The sequence below is a fragment of the Meles meles genome, chromosome 15, assembly GCF_922984935.1.
Source record: "Meles meles chromosome 15, mMelMel3.1 paternal haplotype, whole genome shotgun sequence".
Lineage (NCBI taxonomy): Eukaryota > Metazoa > Chordata > Mammalia > Carnivora > Mustelidae > Meles > Meles meles.
This window is the reverse complement of record NC_060080.1, coordinates 12,960,125-12,984,641: the sequence shown is the minus strand read 5'-3', so window position 1 is coordinate 12,984,641 and position 24,517 is coordinate 12,960,125. Positions and strand designations below refer to the sequence as shown.

The 24,517-nt window shown below is 38.7% G+C and overlaps 1 protein-coding gene across 1 annotated transcript in view; it reads right to left on the bottom strand.

Moving 5' to 3' along the window:
* Positions 1-10,009, bottom strand: part of VSNL1 (visinin like 1) — a 107,450-nt gene extending 97,441 nt beyond the window's left edge. Inside the window, exon 1 of the mRNA XM_045978712.1 lies at positions 9,734-10,009. The gene's annotated coding sequence lies outside the window, so the exon portion shown is untranslated. The remainder of the gene's footprint in view (positions 1-9,733) is intronic.
* Between the last annotated feature and the right edge of the window lie 14,508 nt (positions 10,010-24,517).

Here is a 24,517-nt window from a genome sequence, read left to right as displayed (position 1 = left end):
CAGGCAGAGAGAGAGGAGAAGCAGGCTCCCGGCTGAGCAGAGAGCCCAATGCAGGGCTCGATCCCAGGACCCTGGGATCGTGACTGAGCCAAAGGCAGAGGCTTTAAGCCACTGAGCCACCCAGGCACCCCTGCCTCCCAGTTTGTCGGCATTCCATTACGTAGTTCCACTCATGTCCTTCTAAAGCAGCTTTACCAGCTGGGTTCCTCAGAAGACACTAAGATGGTAACCAGCATAAGTTAACAAAAGTTCCTGAGCAAACTTTGGAAACAAGGCCAAACAAATCTCAACAGCTACCGGAGTCTCTATCTTTAGAGAAACACTTAACTCATTTCGCATGCGCACTAGGAATATCTGAAAGTGGGATGGAGGAAGCGTTTTGTCCCTCAAAAAAAGTTTCCACAAAACTCTCCGAGGGGCAATAACTATCAGGGTCCTTGAAATATTTCTTTAAAGAGACAAAGTTGAAAATGTCCTTACTACAAAATTTAAACCACCTTCCCTTTCAACTCTGCCACCTCACCAAGAATGAGCAAACTTTCAATAGGCCATTCTTTTAATACCTTTTCCTAAGTACCGACTTGTTCTAAAGCTATTTGCTCTTAAATATTTTGCTTAAAAATGTGAAACGACCGATGACAGTACTTGAACTTACTGTATATGTATGTGTGTGTGTGTGTTCAGTACTCCCTCATCTCTGCTTTGAGAACCATTCTCTGCTCTTAGCCAATGTGCGTTAGTGCGCTCGTCTACAAGCACCCAACCAATGAAGGCTCTGATAGGCTAATCCTGATTCACACGTATTCTGCAACATTTATTGCATGCACCACTAACGCTTCCCCTTCTGCCATATACTGGGTGTTATTTGATGGACATTGATTTGACGGACAACAGAGGGACTAAGTGATAATATTAGACTCGGCCAAAGAAGTGAAGTAAGGGAGTCATGGGAATGTGTCACAGGTGCTGGAGGCACCTCAGAGCAAAAGGTGAAGGAAAGAGAGGATTAAGGGCAGAAGACAATTAAACACTGGCAGACGTCCTCTGACATAATTTATGAAGCATGCCATAAGTCATTGGCGTGGGAAGGATTGTTCATTAACCGAACGTTAGTCATTGGAAGCTGGGGGAGCTTTAGCAGGAGGCATGTCTGAAATAAATGGAAGAGTTTCCCAAACAGATGCAGAGCACAGGTCTAAACCAGGATGCTGACTCAGTTAGGGTACTTTTTCTAGGACCGTACTCACCAGGCTCCCTGGGATATGTGGGTATTAGCTACTATTTAACGACCAGCAAATTAGAACACATACCCTTAGAAAGAGCAGAACATAGAACAGGAGACTAAGATAAACGATGAAATGCAGACTGAGGAGAATGGCAGGAGGAAAGATAGAGGTCCAGAGTGGGAGGAGAATGATTTACTCTGTGCTAAGCTCTTTTAGGTGGTGTGTGTGTATGTAGATATATGTATGTGTATGTGTGTGTGTATGTATACCTGTATATACACATATATATGGTCTTCAACAACCCTATATAGCAAATATATTATTCCCATTTCACAAGTGAGAAAATGAGCCCCCCCAAATTAATTACGACCAAAATTCCTACCCGGTTCTATGAATCATCCAAGATTCCTACTACACAAAAGAGCCTCAGAAATTATGAACAACTTTTATAGATTTCAAAGGGAGAAAAGGATGTTCTTTTTTAACCACAGGTTAGAAATATATTTGAAATTCCCTAGTAAATGAAGCAGGAAATATGGGGAGAGGAGAGAAAAAGCTGAGGAGAAGAAAAATGGGTCTTAGAAGAGCTAAAGAAAAGAAGACCATTTTGGATTTGTGTGTGTGTGTGCGCGCAGAAGGGTTGGAATCAAGTTTTCAGCTCAAAAGTTAAGAAGGGTTGGGAGATATACTTTCCTTATCATAAAAGCCCTGGGAGGAAAGAATGAAAGAATAGATCACATAAAAGTCCTCCCACAGACAGGCATTGAAAGGTAAGTCATGAAATTAGTTTGAATTATAAGGGAGGTGAGGGGAGAGTATTAGAAATTCCTTTTTTGGAAGGTAATAAAGGATAGAAGTATGATAGTATGATATTTAAATCAAAAGGCGGGGCACTCTTGAAATGTTTTTGTTCAAGTCCTATGATTCATTGGAGGCTTGAGTGGGAGACAAGGGTCACATTGTTCAGTTATAGTAGCACTCCCTGTATCCCCAAAAGATACATTCCAAGACCACCAATGAATGCCTGAACTTCAGATAGGACTGAACCTTATACATACTGTGGTTTTCCCGATACATACATATTATAATGAAGTTTAATTTATCAGTTAGGCATAGTAAGAGATTAACAAGGGTAAGTAATAATAAAATAGAATAGTTATAACAATATACTGTCATCAAAGTTATGTGAGTGTGGTTTCCCTTTCTCTCAAAATATCTCATTGTACTGAAGGGACCCTTCTTCTTGTGATGATGGAGCTGATAAAATGCTTGCATAATGAGATGAAGTGGGGTGAGTGTTGGAGGCACGTGGCTTAGCATTAGCCGACTGTTGGTCTTCTGACCACTCATCAGGAGGATCATCAGCTTCTGGACCTGGATTGACCAGAGGTAACTGTACCTGTGTAGAGCGAAACTACTGGTAAGGGGAGACAAGTGTACCTTGAAAAATAATAGGTGGTCTTAAAATAGATTCAATACGTTAACAAATATAAAAATGTGCTCTTAGTTCCATATTCTGTTGGGTCCAATTATATGCTGGTATTATACAGCAGGGGGATGATAGTAAAGAAAAGGTCTAATGGCAAGGTGGTGCACTGAAAGAAAGAATGAGAAAAATGTTAGTTTGAGGTGTCAGTGTAGGCTTTTCTTCCAGAAACTCTCTTTTCTATGCATCCAGGCCACATTTCTATTTCACTTGACTTAGTGAATTGCTTTTATCTGTCTTCCTAGGCATAAATTCCGTCAAGGTTGGGATTGTAACTTATTTAATGTTGGTTGCACAGTGACAACACTGTGCTTGGCCCATTCACTCCCTAGACACTTGTTTTACAAGGTAGGCTAGGCACTGTCGAATGTTCACTGCTTTCCATAGCTAGATACCTCCCTTAGAGGTTCCACGACGAATGTGGGTTCTACTACAACTCAAGAGAATAAAATGGTTTCAGAACACTTGATTTCTGAAGAAAGGAATGATAGTAACTATCATTTACTGCATTTTCACAAATGAAACATTATATCTTTATATATGTAGTCTTTCATTTTCTGTTCAAGAATCCTGTGAATTACTATTTTAAATGGAAACGGAGGCTGAGAGTTTGAAGCACTTATACAAGGTCATTGAACTAATAACCTGTGGAACTGGGGTTTTATCTAAGGGTATCAAGCTTGAAAACTCTGATACACATTTCCTACCCTACTTTCTTTTGAGCCAGTTAAAACCTTGGAGAGGGCTGAGGAATTCTCCCATTCACAAACTAAGAATGAGTAAAGATTAAATAGATGATTTTCATCTCTTTGAGGAAAGAATACCTTTATAAACATTTAAAAGAAAAGCTAAAATTTTGTATAGAATTTAAACTGATTTTGCAAGTTCTTTTTTATTTTGTATAGAATTTCCTATATTAGCAAGAAAACAAACATCAAATGCCTTCAGTATAAATTTCAAAACTCTTGAATTTCTGGAATAAACAAAATTGATGGTCTTCCATTAACTCATAACACCAATTGCCAAAGGATTCCAACAAATAGAAATTGTTAACTGAAAGTCGCACTTGCATGGCACTATTCGGTACATTAAAATAAAATATATTAATAAGCATGTTGACTTTATTGGTAATGCTTAATAAGCCTTCAATGAGACATTTCAGTCATAATTTAGGATTTGGTTTCAAGAAATCAGAAATAAACACACTAATCACAAATTAATAAAACCAACACAATATAAAATACCAAGGACTCCTGTAGCACCACAGTCTACTATTTTAAGAATCTCCTATTGCAATAAAATATGAAACAACAAAAATATTAGGGTCTAGCTATTTGGGTTAGAAAAAAAAATCCAGCCGGGCTCCAAAGAACATTTAACATGTTAATCATTTGCAAAAATCTATTTACATTCAGCTCCTCAAAAGCTCATTGTCTTTCAGAGTCTAAGTGATAACAAATAAAATCCAAACAAAGGAGAGAAAAAAATATTTAAACTGAAAGATTTGCATTTTCAGAAAAGTCCTTATATAAGCAAGAATAAAGAAAAACCAAATTCACTCTACAGATCTGTAATAACTGCAAGTAAATTTAACCAATATGTTAACACTTTGCCTTTTATGAGTAATACTTCATAAAAATGAAATCATTTTAATTAAGAGAGCCCTACTTTCTATAAAAAGTTCGGCAATTATTGTATCACATATATTGAGCTTGAAGGCCAGTCGGTGAATGAGAGTGCTCCAAGTCTTAATGGTAATTTAGAACAAAAGGAAATAGATTGTTGACCTGAGAATAATCCAACAAATGGTTATAAATGCAGTGCATTGTCTTAAAAAAAAAAAAAAAAAAGTTGGTGGTTACCCAGCAGGTCATCTGTGCTAGAAGCACAGTGAAATAAGGCAGTGGAGAAATCCAGAGAAAGCATAAGAATCATGACAAATTACCCAACTTGTTTGCTTTAAGTTAGCTGGTAAGGGTATAGAACATCTCCTTAATGTATTCACAGGCACCTTATTATTAAAGTGTCAAACCTCTGTGAGGATTCTTGACTAATTTGCTATTCCATTTCTGTTTCATTCATTAAGTAGTTTCTGAAGCACCCCCAGGATCCCCATTTGTGAAGTTCTCAATGAACCAGGCTGGGAGAAACTCAAGCTATTTTGACTCACTTAAGGGAGCATAAATTATCTTTAGAAACAAACTGTAAATGAAGACTGTACTGTTGTGGTCCCTTCACAGTGTGAACATGTTAACCAAATTCCATAGCACAAGAGACCCGTAATTCCATAGCGCAAGATACTATAGTACACATAGCTACCATAGTCTGGGTTTAGATTTCCTTCTTGACCTGTTAATATCAGTTCTTGTAAATAGGCAAAAATAACTTATATTTTGACTTATTAAGATATAGAAGGAGGAGTGCCTGTGTGGCTTAATCAGTTGGGTATCTGACTTGTGGTTTTAGTTCAGGTAGTGGTTTCATAGGTCCTCAGATCTAGCCACAAGATAGAGACACACACATAGTCGGACTCCACACTCAAAGGGGAGTCTGGTTGGGATTCTCTCTCACCCTCTGCCCCTCTACCCACTTGAGTGCTCTCTCTCTCTCTCTCTAAAATAAATAAATAAATAAATCTTTAAAAAAAGAGAGATAAACAGAAAAATATTCATGGATTAAAATGAACTCTTAAAGATATTATTATAGTGCTTTTACATTTTTAGTGAGAACAAATTATATAATAACCTTTAATCTACTTTTCCTTTTAGTAACATAATAATATTAAAAGCAATGTAAATTGTGCCTATTTTTAGTCAAAATAATTTAATTTCTTGATGTAATTAACAAGGTGCATACAACTGATTCTTGGAACAAATATTAAATATATTTGACATATGTTAATATCTACTATAGAATATCTACTGTAAAAGACACTGTACAAATTTTATGGAACTATGAAAAGGATCATTGAAATCTCTGCCCTTGTGGGCTGTGCTATCATATTGTAGGTATGTCTTTGAGATGAAAATGCTCCTTGATATACTGCACTTTTTATGTGTTGGAGGGATGGATTAAGTAATTTTTATGGATCCCATCCAGTTCCTTTACTCTATTAATCACATGAATTAACCACTGGGACAGTAGAAATACCATTTGTTAACTTATTTGTGTACCATTTGATACTTTTCGAAAATTGATACATTTATACCTACTAAATGTAACTGAGATGGACATTGTTAATTTCAACCTTAGACTAAACTGAATGTGACCCATTCTTTAAGAAAAACCGTCCAATGTTCCTAAATATTTACTAATCTAAGGAGCATAGATAACACTCAATACAAAGAAAAAGGCCTCCAGAATGACATTAAAAGGTATTACTCTCCTGAATTAGGTCACTTGTTTGATATTGACATTATACTGTCATTTTATGAAGGAGCTCCTCAGCAATGTTTGGAATCCAAACCTATATGCAACCCCGACAGAAAATCTATAGCTTGCACGGGACAACATTTCTAATCGTGTTATCCCATTACAGATGAGATTCACAGCATAGCAAATGAAAGCTGGGCACTTAGCAACTGCGAGTCTCCGCCTAGGCTACCTGGTGTTCAGAACAGTCTGGCCATGACTATTTTCAGAACGGGATAGTAAGACAAGGTGACATTTGTTAGAGACAGACTCTACCCAAGACAGAACTCAACCCAATTTGGCAAAGGTTTACCAGAAAGGAAGGGTTAAATTAAATTGTTAATTGGTAGGGTCTCTGGCTGGCTCAGTCAGTAGAGCATGTGACTCTTGATCTCAGGGTCCTAGGTTCAAGCCCCACGCTGGAGGTAGAGATTACTTAAAATAAATAAAGTTTTAAACACTTGTAAATTTTTGAATGTTGAGAAACTCACCTCCATGCTTCCTCAAAAACTTCCAGGAGTATTTAACTCATCTTTCATAAAAAAGAAACTCAGACTGTCTTCCTCAAGCCTTCCCTAATGCTTCAGCTTTTCGCAGGTAGAAATTCCTGGCATTCCCCTGAAGGGGCCATCTGTGGTGGTTGTGCTATCTTTCTGAGAGTGTGGGAGATTACATGTTTCAAAAAGGAACAGAAAGGCTTGGATTATCTTTAAAAGGCCTAGAGCTTTACTGTCTTGGCATTCGGGAGAGAAAATGAGGGAGAAACCAAAAGATTGAGAGGGGAAAAAAATAAATAAATAAAAAGAAGGAACGAGAAGAAGGCCCAGGTAGGCAGGTAGGATTGCCTGCTTTGCAGTCTCAGGGCCGCAAAACAGAGAAGGAAGCTGTGCAAGTCCTTTCCCAGCCCTAAAGCCTTTGCAAGAGACACTGCTGTCCTCTCTAGCGCCCACTTCAGGCTGAGCTGCTCTGGCCTTCTTCTTTCAGTCTTCCTGCCCCCCCACCCCTCCCCTTCTCTGCAGGTGGCTGCATCTGGAGGATTTCTGTGAAGGCTGGGGAGGGTTAGGCATCTTGGATTTGAGAAATCTTGGATTTGGCTTCTGCCTTCTAGGAGCCAGAGGAGAGCTGGCAGAACCCATTGTGTGTTCACACTGCAGCTGCCTCACTCCGGTAGGTCGCAGGCCCTGCAGCTGCAGCAGTTTTGGAAGATGCAAGACGGGCAGAGGAGTGAGGATGGTGCCTGCAGTGTCTTACAAGGCTGGAGTCCATTAAGGATGAGAGAATGGAGGAGATGGAGAGGGGCTGGCCAGTGCTCAAACAGCTCAGTTCTCTCTCAAAAAAAAAAAAAAAAAAAAAAAAAAAAAAAATCCAAGGATTCCAAACAAATTTACTGACATGCAGAGGAGGCCAGGAAGGCCACGTTAAACATTGAATAAGATGGGTATGTTGGAGGGGAGGGACAATAGGAAAGAGATAGAAAACGACCTCACAAGAAAGGAGAAATGATATAGTGTGAAAAGGAATCCTTGGGATTCTCTTGAAAGATGTACTGGGGACCAGACAATTGTTTATTTGAAGACTTTAGCAATGTCACTGAGGATGCTAAAAGTGTAGGGAGAAGGGAACATTTCCACTCCCCATTACTCTGTAATTGTTTATTTCATAGACTAGAAGTTAATTGATTCTTCTAAGCTCTGTGGTGCGGGGCCTCAGTTTCCTCATCTGTAAAATAAGGGGGTTGGACTAGATGCCTTTGAAGGTCTCTGCCTGATGTGACTCTGTCAGCCTACAAGCCAGGGTATCTGATACTAAACATCTCTGAGTTTTAGTGCCAGATTCCCCATTCTTCCTGCGCTACCCATTTACCAATGCAGTGTAACAACACCTGCACCATTCATGAAGCAGATTCCAACTCTAGGCGATGACCGGGAGAATGGTTCAATTATGACAAGAGATTGATCCTTCTGCCCTAAGTAAGGAAGGGAAGAACCAGTGATTTAATTTTGGGTTTCCAAGGAGAGAATATTCTCGAATTTTTTATTTCAAATTTTATCCATTGTAAATTACAAATTCCTTTGAGGTGTTCGAAATATTTGGACTGCTGAAAGGGCCAAGGGGCTACATAATGAACTGCCTTATTTAAAGGAAAATTTGTGTCATTACAGAAATCGAATCTGCTTTTTCTATGGAAATCCAACTCACACTGGCCATGCTCTTCTCTTGTCTGCCTACCTCATGCCATTCTGCCAACTGCTTCAGTGCAGCATTTTCTGGAGTTATTAAACACCCCAGCATCGTGAGTGCACTTACGGGTGAAATATACAGTGATACAAGACCCTCCCCCCACTACCATACACATGTAAGCAGTTCAGATGATAGTGGGGATAAAATATGTTTTCACAAGAGTTTCCTTTTTAATTTGTCTCAACCTGAAATTCCTTTAATTTTTTAAAAAAATTAATATGTAGAAATATAACTCCTTCCCTCCTCTTGTCTTCAAGTGAGATGTGACACACAGATAGTACCCACTTGTGTTTTCTACACCCACCAGCATTTCCATTTCATTTTAGTCTCCAAAATATGGGCAGGAGCACAACTCTAGAAAAATGGATCCCACTCTCCCATCTCACAGGGCACTGATCCGTGCAGTGCTCAGCACTTGTAGGGAGCCTCACCATTTCCTCCAACCCCCAGCCACATTCACCAGTGCCCCTGGTTTCCACCGGGGGGTTGACCTTGCAAAGACCCCGCTTCAGCTTCTGGGCAAGAACAACCCATTTTAACTCAAAACACAAAACGACCTTTTCTCCTTTAAAGAAACACTACCAAATGTAACACATCTGGGCTTACATTTCTCAACCCTGTATACCAGAATGTGAACACGGGGTGAAAAGGCAGGTAACTAGTTTGGCTCTGACAGTTCCCATTCAGAGGCTCTGAGACTCAGACTCTGTCGAAAACGGCTGACTATGTGATTGTACATCTTTCCCTTTTTGTCCATTCACCGTCATGACGAAAAATCAAAACCGAAAAATTATCTTCTCGTTTCTAAATACTAGGAAATGTGCTTCTTTTGCGCCTCGCTCCGTGGTTCTGAACACGAACATCCCGCTCGGAAACCAACGCTGATTTCCACACCGCATCTCGTCTACTCAGTTTCACTTAGCAAACACCTTCACTGCTCCTCCACGGTGAGAAAAATGGTGCCCCAGCCCCACGGATGACAGGTTGGTACTTGCCTGCAACCGCTCAATAGTTTTATCAGCAACCAGAAAACTTCACAATCGCTCAATTAGCTACTTAAATCCATGTAAGGACATCTGCTTAGGCTTACACTAAAAAACCACCTCTGTTTCACCTATCTTAAATCCAGCCTAAGACAGTCCCCCAAACACGCCGCATATAAACACTCCCCCTTCCCCCACCCCCATTATCCCAAAAGATCCCCCCGTTGACTGGCAACACATTCAGATGGCCAGCATTAACCAAAGCAATTGCCACCATGCATTCAGAGGCATCTATGCAAAGTATGTGACAATAGCCAAAGCATCTCTCAGACAATTAGCTGTACTACACATGCAGAAAAGCAACGAAGATTGCATTTTCCACTTACAGTTATAGCGCTGCGCACGGTCACTTAACGAAAATGATAAAACTCAACAGTTCTTTATATATATGTATAATTCAGATAAACGGTTAAGCCGTCTCTCTGTGCGGTTCTCTCGCGCTTTTTTTCTTTTTCTTTTTGGCTCTGGAGCTCTAGGCTGCTTAAATCCCTCTTGGATAGCGCCTCGCAAGCCCAGCCGCCGCCGCAACAAGCTCGGGTAAGTCTCTGCTGCAGATTGGGAATCCCATAGAAAACCTAGGGTCCCTGGAGCTGGATGCGCAGGCGCGCGAGCCGCCGAGTCTCGAGGCACCCCCTCCCCTTCCCCTCCTCCCTCCTCCTCCAGCTCCGCAGCCCCAGCTTGGAGAGCTCTGAAGCCGGTGACCAAAAGCGGCCTGGCATTGGCGCATGCTCAGTTGGAGGGGCTCGGAGTTCCCGCGGTGGATTCCATGTCTCCAGATTTTAGCAGAAACTCAAAAGGAAAGTACAGAGGAAAAGAGAGCCAGACAACCAGAGCGGCCTGCACCTGGGCAGGCGGTGGGGCGAGCTCGTTGGGCTTACCACACTCCGCCTTTATGAAGTCTGATGATGAACGCGAAGGCCAGAGATGGGACACTTGGAGCCTTCTATTCCCAGGGCTCCCAGCCCTAGAGGGTCCTCAGCCCAACTTTTGTCAGGTTGGAAGGTGACGGAAAAAACTGCAGAAATCCTATTCTCAAGATGAAATTGCATCCCCAGCTAGCTCTGAGCATATGTACTCAGCTCCCTGTGAAGGAATGGTTATGGTGGCCACTTTTCTTAGGCCATTTCATCCGAGGGTCTTAACCTGGGAGTAGGGGGAGCCGGGCCTTCTCGTACCCCAGTGCCCAGGATGGTCCTGTCCAGAGAGGCTGGAGAAATGTATGTTGGAAGGAAGCTGGGTCCAAGGTTTCTTGCCCTGTGTGACCTTGGGCAAATCATGCCAACCATCAAGGAACATTTAACCAGCGCCTGCAGTGTGCAGTATATATATATATATATATATATATATATATATATATAAATAAATATATATAACATGTATGTATTTTATATATACTTTAATATATATTATTTAATTATGTTATTTATATATTAATATTTAATATATATTAATATAATAATATATAATATATATGTTTTAATACGCTCCGCAGGGTGAGGGGGTAGGGGATGGATGAGAGGAAACAACCCATCCTTGGAATACAGGGTTGAGAGCTTGGACTACGTGATATTATAAAGCCCCCTTTTGTGTCGGTTAAGGACGCCTGTGTTTGCTAGCCCTCCCCCTCTCCCCACTGTCCTGCCAAAGCCTAGAAGACTTGGCAAGGAGTAGTGCCCAGTAAATGTTTCCCTACCAGGAAAACAAGAATTCCCAGATGTTCCCAACCTGATCAGCTTCTTCAAGTGTGTATGTTTGCACATTCATTCATTCAACAATTATGCGTTAACCAACTACTTACTATTTAGCCACTATTTTGGGTATAAATGCAGTGAACAAAAGCCCATCCTCAGATTTACATTCAGATGGGAGTTCTATTTTCTAGGGAAGGGAGTTCTGGGGTGGGGGGCACAGTGAAGGTCTAGGTTCTCCTTAAGCAGACACCTTTACAATTCCACACACCCTAGCACGTTCAGGAGAACTGCAGCGTTAAACCTTTTGGGTTCTGAGGACACCAAGAGCATCTCCCATGGCAGAAGGTCTCCAGACGGACAAATCTCCGTTGCCAGGAGGGAGCTACTCCTAGCTACCAAGTCGGGGAGTCCAGGTTGGAAGAACTTGAGGATACTTTAACCAACACCAGGAGAAACTCCACCCCACCAGTCTCTGGCACTGGAAAATGCTTATGCTCGCTGAGGACCCCCGGAGTGACGCCTAAGCCGCAGCCTGACGCTCAAAGCTAACCTGGTCGGCTCGGAGGCCAGGAACGTGCTTTCCCAAAAAGACGCCTCGGGCAGGTAGCGCAGAGCGGGGAAGCGCTCTCGGGACTCCCGGGAAGGAGCTTGGAGAAGTCCCCTCCCGGCGGGGCTCTTTGGCAGGGTGCTGGCGACCTCGGAAACCCGGAGCGCGGAGTCGCGCGAAACAGGGTGCGCGCCCGTGCGCGCTGCGGCAAGCCGAGCACAGTGAGAGTCTGGCGGGCGCCAGCTCCGCGCTCCCGGGCCGCAGTGCGCAGTGCGCAGCGGGGCTGGTCGGCGGATTCTTTCTGTTTCTTGGGATGGGGTGGGGTCAGAAGTCAGTTCTGGATGGCTATAGAGATGGCTTCCAAAGCTTTCAAAGTAATTTCTCGTCTTTTGCCCATTTCCCCTCCTAAAGCATTTTACGCTGGGCTGTCTGGTTTCTCTCTAGAGAACAGCCTCCGCATTGCAATCTGCATCAGGGGAAGGAGGGGGTCATAATGCCATTTCTCCGCATGGAAGAGACGTGCCTATTTATTGCGCCCTGGCGGTCTCTTTCGTGCCGATGATCGGGTTTGGATAACTTACTTTCAACTTGTGCTTAGGAAAAAACGAACACGGATACTTTAAGCCGTGTTCTCTTGTAGGGAAGATTTGATTTAGATGCGTGCGCTTTTGTAAAGCAGCTTTGTCTCAGTGCCCAGACAATGTTTTAAAAGTTTCATTTGCACTGAAGCATTGTTTGGCGTCCTTAATGCGGTATTTTAATTTTTAACCTCCAGCCATTATGCAACTTTTTTCTTAAGTCCTAATGTTTTGCTGTCAATTTTTAAAATTATTTATTTATTTATTTCCCTGAGATACCTTTTGGTCGAGTTTTCTTGTGCTGCATGAAATCACCGTAGACACCAAAGGAATATTATCGTTTAAATTACAGAAAGCAGTTCCCCTCTTTAGGATGACAGAATGAACTGGAAAAGAGGAATGTGGTAGACACTAAACGATGAGGGACCCCTCTGTTTCCTTCTTTACGCATTTGCAGATATCACTGGTAATCCCACAAGAGCAGAGGCGCTCAGTTCAGCGCTCTGAGCCAGGGAGTCGAGGGACAGTAACACCGCACCCTGCTGAGTGCAGAATGCCATCGAACTGTAGCAGTAGTTTCCGTACTTAAAACTGCGTCCCCAGCACTGTGGAGGGATATAGCCCTGTCAGCTTTCATACTCTGGAGGGTTTTTTTTTTGGGGGGGGGCTGTTGGGGAGGAGAGGAAGGTGTGTAGAGAAGAGTTTGGGATTGGGGGGGGGCTACTAGCAGAATCCTCACTTGCTCAGAAACTCCTGGGGAGCCATTTTCCTTTCCTCACAATTTGTTTTCCGAGGTAGCCTTACTTCCCCACCTCACTCTTTCCCAGATTCAAACAAGCAAAATGAAACTAAGAGCGACTTTTTAGGTGTATACAACCGCATGTAATATTGGCATCCGCTTTAATGGAGACAGACAAGTAGAACACGGAAAATGATAGTACAAAACGCCAGGGGGCTAACAGGTCTGAGCTTGTGGTGCTCTGAGCTCATGGTAATATTATTTGTTAGACATGCTGTGTGTAAAATATATGAGCCAAGAAGGGCGGAATTTAAGGCATGGGGGCATTTAGGAAATTGGAAGGAAAATGAAGTGTTTGAAAGTCAACATTAGAAAATGAAAAGAGACAGGAATTGGAAAAATGGATTTAAACTCATTTAAATTCATGCAGAATAATGATAGTAATTTTCTTGTGTAGGTAAATTGTCTTTGTTTCAGAAAGCTATGGGTATTAATCCTTACAGAGATGCATTACATAAGATAATTATGTTTATTCTGTTTTATTTATCCTATTTTAAACAATACACGGAGAGATGAATGAAATAAAATAACTTTCTGAGGGTCAACAGCAAATTATTACCTAGAATAAAACTATACAGTAACATTTCTAACAGAAAGGGTTTCATTCTATATGTTTGTATTCCTTCTACATGTTTTTCTAGAATATGTGGGAAAATGCAAGACCAGGAGGGAGAGATTCCCATACAGTTAGGGGGTGAGTTCCAGGTCTCTATGTAGATGAGGGATTGACAGTTCTAGTGTTAATGAACTCCACTGATCATTTCTCACAGTGGACCCCTGGTTCTCTAAACCATGACTAAATCTAAATTAATTTTGAAAGATTATTCTTAGCTGTGCCACCAATTTCCCTTAAAATTTGAACAATCCACAATAAAAGTTCCTTAAATCCCAGCTGAATGAATATTGTCAAACCTTGGAGTTTCCTGGAATTTTCTTAGGAAGTCTTAGAAATGGTCATGGTAAATGCAGGTACTCTGCAGCCTTAAGAATAGAAAGGCTTTATTCCTTTCTACCTTCCACATTTGGGCCTAATCTATAGATTCCCAACAGAGCTTTTAAGTTGGAAATTTTCACCATTATTGTTGTGTTTTCACCACACCAAAGAAAGGGTGATAGCAGAAGTGTGCTAAATCTGATTTCTATTTTTTTTCTTCAGTGACTTTTTAGGTGGTCTTATACACTAGGCTGTGCTCTTTTTTAGTTGTGTGAATAGCCACCCACTGCAAATATAATCATGGATGCATATTCTGGAGCTTCCATACTTTGAAAACCACCCCTAATGACAAAGGCTCTTCAAAGCCCTTCTTGCTTCAAAAGCCTTTCTTACTAACTTATTTCTACGTTCAGTCTTTATTTTCCTTAATATAGTTCCTTTTAATGATACTCTAAAACTCAACAGAGAATGTTAGCATAAAATATAAAGGAAAATAAAAATAATGAATTCTTCACTCCTTTTGAGACTACCAACAAAACCAAACTCTTTTACCAAATGATTTTCACAGTTGGGTTTATATTTTTACCTACTTCTTGATGGAGGAAAGGACTCTCATTTTTTTAGTGTTCTTATCGTATTCCTCCTTTAAAGTTCGTTTGACCATCCTAAGGAGGTTTAGGAAGAGAGAGTGATAGTCTATGATTCTTGTTTTTCGTCCAGAATGTAGGTTTAGAACCCGTACTGCAGTCTCAAAGAGAGTGGATTGTATTGATTTTTTAAAAAGGAAAAAAAAAATGCTTGAGTAACTAATGGTAGTGTTTGGTAGTGGCTACAGGTTGAATTCCTTTTGATCTCCCTCATTCATTTATCAGACACCTATTGAGTACCTACTTTGTGTCAGGTACTTTATATGCAATATTCCATTCCACAATGACTTTGTTTATCCATAGGCACTATTATAACCCATTTTACAGATGACGAGGGAACTGAGGCAAAGTACGTATTAGTAATATCTCCACATGCCTTCTTTGGTAGCTCAGTTTCTCTTCCTTCATCCCATTCCTATTAAAGTTATGATACTCCCTCTATATATTACTACTTTTTTATCCATCTATATACCTATGCAAGCTAAATATTGTGAATACTGTGATCATCTTACTTTTCATCAGTAGTCTCCCATTGCCTCCTGAGAAAACTTCAAACCCTAAGTCATGTATTCAGAATCTTCCACCATGTGGGAGACGACTACTTGCCTGTCTTAATTGTAGAGCATCGAATTTGGGAGGGGGAAGAGGGAGGAAACAGGCCCAGAAAAAAAAGTCCATCTTTCCCAGCGTTCCTGCATTTGCATCTATTGCATGAAAGAGAAGAGAAACTGAAGGCTCCCTCTTTTGTTATTGTTTTTTAGTTGTTGTTGTTCTTACTATATTTCTCCTTTAAGTTCATCATGCCTTTCTAAAGGAATATTCCAGAAAAGAAAGAATGACTATTGGTGACCTTAAATTCAGACTGTTCTCTTGCTCTTTAGTTTCTTTTCTTTCTTTTTCTTTTTCTTTTTTTTTTTTTTCTTTCTTCTTTTCTTTCTCACTAAGCAGGCTCCATGACCAGAGGGAGCCCAGAATGGAGCTTGAACTCATGACCCTGAGATCAAGAACTGAACTGAGATCAAGAGTCTGATGCTTAACTGGCTGAGCCACCCAGGCTTCCCTTGCTCTCCAGTTTCTTATTTATGATTGCCTGCAGAACCACCTACATGATATCTACATGGGAATTTACCACAGATACCTTAAACTCAATATCTACAAAATAATTATCTCCTCTGCCCTCCACTTCCACCAGTCTGCCTGTGCTCCCTAGAATTTTGGAGGTGTCCATTATCAACCCACTGCTCTAAATCAGAACCTGGGGCATCACCTTTAGCTCTTCTATCTCTCATTCCCTGTCAAATTGTCTCCTAAATCCTGTGAATTCCATTTGCAGAATGTCTGTCAAATCTACTCCTCCCTGCCACTGTGTTCATTCACTCAGCCTTTCATCATCTCCCTGCTGGACTTGTTCTTTTTTATTCTCATGACGAGTGCAAAACTTCACATAAAATCGCATCATTTCTTTGAACAAAGCTATTGAGTAGTTTCTTACTTTAAATGAGAAAAATAAAAATTCCTTAGCACACCATACAAGACTCCTTATATTCTGGCTCTTGCGTATCCCCCACCCCACCTCCTGCCACATCTCATTAGTGTTCTATGCTCCAGCACACTGCAGAGCTGTACTTCTACTTCTCTCTAGTCTTGTCTTTTTCTTTTTCCTTCTCTAGTCTGGTCTTTTTCTCTTCCTGGGAAACATTGCCTTGCCTGGAACATTTCTATTAATACTTCAAGTTCAGCTAAAATATTATTTCTTAACAGAAGAATCGTTTTCTTCCTAGCCCTTAGAAGACAGTTTGCAAGGTTGCTGTCCAGATTAACTAAAATTGTATATAGGAGAATATTTCAAACTATGAGACTCTATTTAAGCATAAGATAGGATGTAATGGTAAATTGTCTAATAATTATTAAATAAAAGCTTTGTGTTGTCTGATTTTCTTTTTAAGACTATTTATTTATTTATTTATTTTAGAGAGAGAAAGTGAGTGCAAGTGCGGGATGGAGAGGGGCAGATGGAGAGAGAGAATTTCAAGTAGACTCCAGGCTGCATGTGGAACCCCACCAGTTGGGGCTTGATTTCATGACACTGAGATCATGACCTGAACTAAAACCAAGAGTGGGCCATTTAATGGACTGAACCACCTAGGCACCCCTCCTTTTCATTTCAAAAGGTAAAATGAATATATGATATTGGTGTAAAAACAAAACTCTTGAACTGTTTTAACTAACATATGGTCCTTGATTGAATTTAGAGTTAGTTGCTGCTATAAGGAAATGTGTAACATTTATGTATGTATGTCTTACACTTTGGTTGAACTACTGTCACACAGATAATCCACATTCACCACAACTAAAAACACTTATAAACCAACTGATTTTCAAAGTTTTTTTATTCTTTTGTTCTTTTTTGTTTGCTTTTCTGGACATTAGGCATAAATTGTAAGCATGGAACTATAATAAAATACCCTACACTTTTCAGGTTTTAAATGATTGTACCATCCTTACATTATACAATTCCCAGAAATCATTATCCTCATTTTAATTAATTAATTAATCAATTTTTAAAGATTCATTTATTTATTTGAGAGAGAGAGAGAAAGGTTGAGAAAGAGAGAGGGAGAGGGAGAGAGAATTCCAAGCAGACTCCATGCTGTGTGCAGAGCCCAACACAGAGCTCAGTCTCATAACACCGAGATTGTGGCCTAAACCAAAACCAAAAGTCCGACACTCAGATGACTGCGCCACCCAGATGCCCCATCCTCATTTTATACATGAGATGATCAACTCTTTAAAAAGTCCAAATTGTAATGCTTTCTAGAAGTTATGTGGTTATAATGTGGTAGAAATAGGTGCAGTTCGGTAATCTATTTCTATTAGAGTAACTACTCTCTGATACTGACAAAATGTTCCACTAGTTTCCATCTTTTCAGTTTCAGGTTCTTGCTTGGTATGACAAGAACATGAAGTAGTAGACTATAATCTAGGAAGAAGGTGAATTACTATTGCTTGCACTACTAAAGTTAAAAAACACATTTTTGCCTCACTTTGTTTTCCTTGATTTAAGATATCACAGTTCATTACAACCCAAAGACAAAGGGGGTTGGGCATCTGTTAACAGTCCACAGTATAATCACAGGGAACTTCTTACACTAAAATTGCAAATTATTTATTTATTAAAACATCTCTTATTTTTACATTTTGCCCCTATCTCAGAGCCATCAAAGGATTCACTTTTATTCAAATTACTTGTAATATAATGGAAATGGAAATATTTCATTGGTTAATTGTCCATAGTTTTCCACTGAAAATTTGGTGATCCACTGAAATTTGACGATTGAAATACAGTTTATTATTTTAGACTGATTTGGTGTATTTTGGAGACAGAGATTGGAGTTATGCAGAGGCCAAAGAATGTCAGGGATTTTCAACAACTACTAGAAGCTGGAAAAGAAGCATGGAACAGATTCTTCTTCAGAGCCCCCAGACTATAGTGACACCTTGATTCCAGATTTCTGGCTTCCAGAACAGTCGGAGAATAAATTTTCGTTGTTCTAAGATACCCATTCTATCGTATCTTGTTACAGAAGCCCTGAGAAATATAGAGGAGAGGACTGCATTTAAATACAGCATTTGACACTTAAGTTTGCAATAAAGAATATTCTGCCAGTTAAATAATAGAAAGATAAAGTTTTCTACAAATAGATATACTCCCCCTCCCACTCCCTCAGTGAGAACCAGTGGACTTTGAGTTAAGAGTTGGATTCAAGAACCAACTCTAAAAAAAAAAAAAAAAAAAAAAAAAAAAGAACCAACTTTACTATGTATTAGATGTAGTCTTGGGCAAATCACCTAAATTCCCTCCATGAATTGATTTCCTTACTTATAAATTTGGAAAGATTTAAAACTCTACTTAAAAGCGGGTCTCCACAGTTCCAAAACTCAAGATATTGGGCATCCACAAAATTTTGGATAGTAAAGGATAGTGCTAATTTGCATCCAAGATCATATTGAGTTATTTTCTTCTAGCTGAAAACTACAGGCACACCTCATTTTATAGTGCCTTGCTTTATTGTGCTTTGCAGATATTGCATTCTTCACAAATTGAAGGTTTGCAGGAACCCTGCATTGAGCAAGTCTGTCATTTTTCCAAAAGCATATGACATTTTGTGTCTTTGTGTCATATTTAGTCACATTCTTGTAATATTTTAAACTTTTGATTATTATTATATTTGAATTGCTATCATCTCATGATAAAACTTTGATGAATGGAGAGTTATTTCTTATGGATGAGCAAAGAATATGGTTTGTTGAGATGGAGTCTACTCCTGCTGAAGATGCTGTGAAGATTGTTGAAATGACAGCAAAGGATTTAGAGTATTACAGAAGCTTAGTTGGACAAAGCAGTAGCAGGGTTTGAGAGGACTGATTGATTTTGAAAAATTTCTACTGTGGGTAAAATGGTAACAAACAGCATCCCAGGCTATAGAGAAATCATTCATGACGAAAAAGTCAATGGATTTGGTAAACTTCACTGTTTCTTTATTTTAAGGAATTGCCATAGCTACCCCAACCTTCAGCAACCTGATCAGTAAGCATTATCAAGGAAGGGCCCTCCACCAGCAAAAAGATTATGACTCACTGAAAGCTTAGAAGATGGTTATCATTTTCTGGCAATAAAGGATTTTTTAAGTTAAGATATGTACATTTTTTACATCATGCTATTGCATACTTAATAGACTATGGTAAAGTTAAATATAATTTTTATAGCACTAGGATACCAAAGAATTTCCTTTTACTTTATTTTGATATTCCCTTTATTGTAGTGGTCTGGAACTGAACCCACAATGTCTCTGAAGTATGCATGCCTGTAAATTAAATAAATGGGTTTTGGTATTGAGTTTATTTTATGAATAATTTCCTTAGAGAACTTTCATATTGTTTTTTCATAAAAAATCAGATTAGGTACATTGATCACAGTACTATTGCTAGAAGTAATATAAATTCTTTTTAAGATTTCCCAGACTGGTTTATAGATGGTCCAATAAAACTGAGTATTAGTAACATTGAAATGTTAAACAATATTTTGAAATTAGACTTATATAACACTTTGCCAATATGATGATCTTTTAAATTTGGCTGTACTAGTTAGACAAATTTTAGGTTTGCAGCACAATGTTTTCAGAAACATTCAGTGATCATAGATCTTAGCAATTTCAATTATGGAGATTGTAGCATAGTATTAGAAATTCAAGCATTTTGATTGTGGATTGGATGAAAAATAAGACTAAATGGGGGCACCTGGGTGGCTCAGTGGGTTAAGGCCTCTGCCTTCGGCTCAGGTGATGATCCCAGAGTCCTGGGATCGAGCCTCGCATGGGGCTCTCTGCTCAGCAGAGAGCCTTCTTCCTCCTCTCTCTCTGCCTGCTTCTCTGCCTACTTGTGATCTCTGTCTGGCAAATAAATAAATAAAATCTTAAAAAAGAAAATAAGACTAAATGACAGTTAACTGTATTCCTTCTTTAATATATTGTAGGCCTGGTATTTATGAGGGCTATGTCTTAAGACACTCTTGACTCTCCAATATACGAATATCCACTATATAATTGCTTTGTTGGTAAAATGGCCATATAATATTGCCTCCTTATAGAGTATGAAGTGAGATAATAAATTAAATAAGAACAACAAGGCTACATTGAACTGCAGACACTGGATAATCTGTGGCCTAGACTTTCCAATTTAGTTATCAGTTACAAGTACCAGCTTTATGGTTGCATGAGATTCACATCTGTGCTTTAGCAAAATGGCGTATTACTGTCATCACAATCTTTAAGATCATTCACAAATAGATACAACCCAAGGATTAAATCTATAAAGGCCACAGGCTATTAAAATTCTGTTACCTGTAACCATTATAATTGTCATACATCAATCTATTCCTTGAAAAATAAGTAGCTGAAGCTTGGGATTATGGTTCTTTTGAAAGCAATTTGAATCCAATGAATGAAGGTCAGTTTTTTTTTTCTTAAGGTTTTATTTATTTATTTGAGAGAGAGAGAGAGTTGGAGAGGGGAAAGGTCAGAGGGAAAAGCAGACTCCTGCTGAGCAAGGAGCCCAATGTCGGACTTGATCCCAGGACTCTAGGATCATGACCTGAGCTGTAGGCATTTGCTTAACCGACTGAGCCATCCAGGCTCAGTTTTGAAGGTCAGTTTTGAAAAAGCTAAAATTTACTCTTCGTCTTTAGGAATTCAACATGCATTTTTACAAGTAGTTCTTTCTAAATACTTCTAAATAGAGTGAAACGCTTTCTTCTTAGGAGCTAATAAACATATTAATCTAAGAGAATGGTATTATTTATGTTTATGCTCTTTCTATCCAAAAAGCTGTGTGAATGACTTGCCACTTTGGTGGAGAGAAAAGAATATAGTAACCCTACTTTTATTCTCATTATCTTTATTATTTAATGCAGGTTTGTGCCAGATATAGTGGAATATCTTATAAAAGCATTTAAAGAAGAGATAACTTAGTGTTTGAGTTAATTTCCACATGTGATTTATGAAAGGAAGAGGAAGTTAGATTTGACAGAAGGAGTTTCTAGGCTTATTTGGGCAACAGTGTTTACAACTGGCATTAGACACTACAACTGAACTACCTTTTGGCAAGCACTGCAATAATTTCCAACACAAAGAATATGTTTTTTTTCCTACTGTTCTACCCTATGTAGTTGTCCTGTTGTCTTCTCCTCTTTTTCCTTTTTTTTTCTTTTCTCTCTTTTTTTCCCATTGAGAAATGAAGGCTGTACTAGACTTAATTTTTTTTTTTCGCTATTTGGTAGCTCTCTTGGACATGAAGATAGCTTTTCAAGGCCTTTGTAAAGTTTGAGTAGTTTTTCCTTTTATATTTTCTAAGGGAAATATTATTTATTTTTATATTTTGAGAGAAATTGTCAATATGTTAGTGAACACTGAAATTCACATGCTACAGATTTGAAGATTCTTTGCCACTCACTCAAACTAATTTTTGTGAAACGAATTCCAAAATTCAAACATTAAAACTTACCATATTAAACAATAAGTAAAATATCTTCAAGGAGTTATTGCTTAAAAGCCTTTTGATGATGATATCATCCCCCAGTAAAAATTCTGCCAGCTTACAATACAGTCAAAATCTGACTACATTAAAGCAAGGATCACACTTTGCAATCATGTTTTAAAACCAAGCTAACCATGCCAGTAAAAAGAGATGAGGTTTAATTTCCATCAAGAGTTAAGAGGTTTTTATGCCCACACAGTTTATGGGTGTGATGTGATTGTATATATAAGTAGCACAGAATATAAATTATATCCTTTTGCTCATTACCATGTATAGTTAGAACATAATAACAGCAATAAAATGTTGCAGGGAGCATGCAGTTCTGATATTTCTGCCCTTTACAAACATGCTGATGCATTTTAATACACATACTGACACAAAATCTTTTGCACTTATAGTCTTTCCCCCTGCTGAGCTCTGTTTCTGCTTTTCCAACTAGAAAAAGTCTAGCAATTTCTAACAATTTCTGCAATATACCTAAACCCAAACTTCTCACCTTTATTCTATGGTATACTCTTAAATGAATATAACCTCTCCATTCCCCTTTTCTGTCAATGGTATCTCTATTGACTTTCCTAATCATTTAGGCTTTAATCCTAGAAATCATTGGTGATTCCTTACCCTCATGACAGCACAGCAGTATCAAATTCTCATAATAATTTCTTAAAAATATCACTCCCATTTGTATTTTCCTTTCCATTCCTATGGCTTATGCTCAAATACAGGTCCTTAATATTTCTGATTCTATGGCAATGGCTCCTAATTTTGCTAGAGATCATGCTCTTTCACTTGTTTCCAATTCATCCTAAAAGTGGTCACCAGGTGAATTTTTCTAAAATGTTATTTTATTTTTTTAAGATTTTATTTATTTATTTGACAGAGAGAGAGATCACAAGTAGGCAGAGAGAGGCAGGCAGAGAGAGAGGGGGTAGCAAGCACCCTGCTGAGCAGAGAGCCTGATGCAGGCCTCCATCCCAGGACCTGGGATCATGACCTGAGCCGAAGGGGGTGGCTTAACCCATTGAGCCACCCAGGTGGCCCCCAAATTCTATTTAAATACGTCTTTCTCCTGAAGCAAACCCACAGATATAATCTTTCCTATAATATAAAGTCCACACTTTTTTTTTTTTAGGTTGGAATTCAAGGTTCTGAATACCCTAAAATCAGTTTTTTTTCTGTCTATCTTCTTTTATCTCATAAAAATATTCTCTCTCAAATGCACTTGCCTACTCACTATTCCCCTTAACCTTACACTTTTGTCTATTCCTTTAGTCATGCTCTTTTTTGTTCTTATCTGAAATATATCAACTATTCTTCTTATTTCCAAATCATAAATATTCTTTATGATCCCTTTAGATCTACTCCAACCCTTAATGACTCAAGTCTTCTGAACCACATGTATGTGTTTCATTTACATAATCTATTGAAAATTACATACAAGGTTTTTAAAAACTTTTATATTGTTATTAAGGTTTTATTGTTAATGCCTTGCCTCTGTGTCATAACTTGTTGGTATGATGTCTGACACAATATTAATAAATAATAAATACTAGTACTTAATGATTGTTTCATTGATTAAAACTTGCTCCCAGAGGTGTCTGGGTGGTTTAGTGGGTTAAAGCCTCTGCCTTTGGTTCAGGTCATGATCCTAGAGTCCCAGGATGGAGCGCTGCATCGGGCTCTCTGCTCGGCAGGGAGCCTGCCTCCCCCTCCCTCTGTGCGTGCTTGTGATTTCTGTCTGTCAAATAAATAAATAAAATCTTTAAAACCAAAGATTAAAAAAAAAAAGAAAAAACTTAGTGATGACAACTGATGCAGAAAAGAATTAGGATATATAGTCACAAAAATAGGTTAATTATTATCAAATAAGGATTAATGAATAAATATGTATAATGCTTTAAAAAACAGACTTAATAGTATATTTAAAAAGCAGAATGGCAATTACATATCAGTGAAGATATTAAAATATTTGGAAATATCCACTGGTATATATTTTAATTTCTGTTCCTTTTATGTTAAATGTAGAGCAAAAGGTGATAAAGAACTAATTCCAGTGGAGTTCTCCATACAACAAAGGGGGAAAAATGAGCAACTTGAAAAATCAATGAAAAGTCTGGGAAAAGTTGGGAAATCCCCTTAGATGATTTTCTTTAAGTATGATCTCAGGATTCTGATTCTACAATGTCAAAGAGGTAAATTAACAAGAGTAATACTTATATAAAATTTGCTATGTGTGAAGCACTGTTTTACATATATTAACCCATAAAATCCTATAACAACCACCTGAAGTAGGTACCATAACTATCATCCCCATTTTATAGTTGAGGGAATTGAGGCACAGAGAGTTAAGGAATTTATCCAAAGTCACATAAATAGGAAGCTGTGGAACCAAGATTCAAATCTTAAACTAGTTTAGTTTCAGAATCAATGCCTTCCTTTCTTCCCCTTCCTTGATTCCTTCCTTCTTTCTGTGGGTATAAAACATAGATATAGAAAAAGATAGCACTCTTGAATTTACAACACAATGAAATATATCACAAGATGAATACACCACCCAAGTAAAGAAATAGAGGACTGAAGCATGAATGGGACTTCTGAAGTACAGAGTTCATAATCTTAGTTCTTAACCTCCTTCTGCATTGTCTTTCAGTGGATTTCTGGACATTTCTCACCACCTTAAAGTTCTTACTATGATTTCAGTTTAAACTGATTCAAATATATAGCATTCATTCCCCAAAAGCCATAGTAGGGAATAAAACAAGAAGGAAAGAAAAAAAATCCTGAATTTTGTTGTTTTCTTGACAGTTGAAGTACTTTTTTAA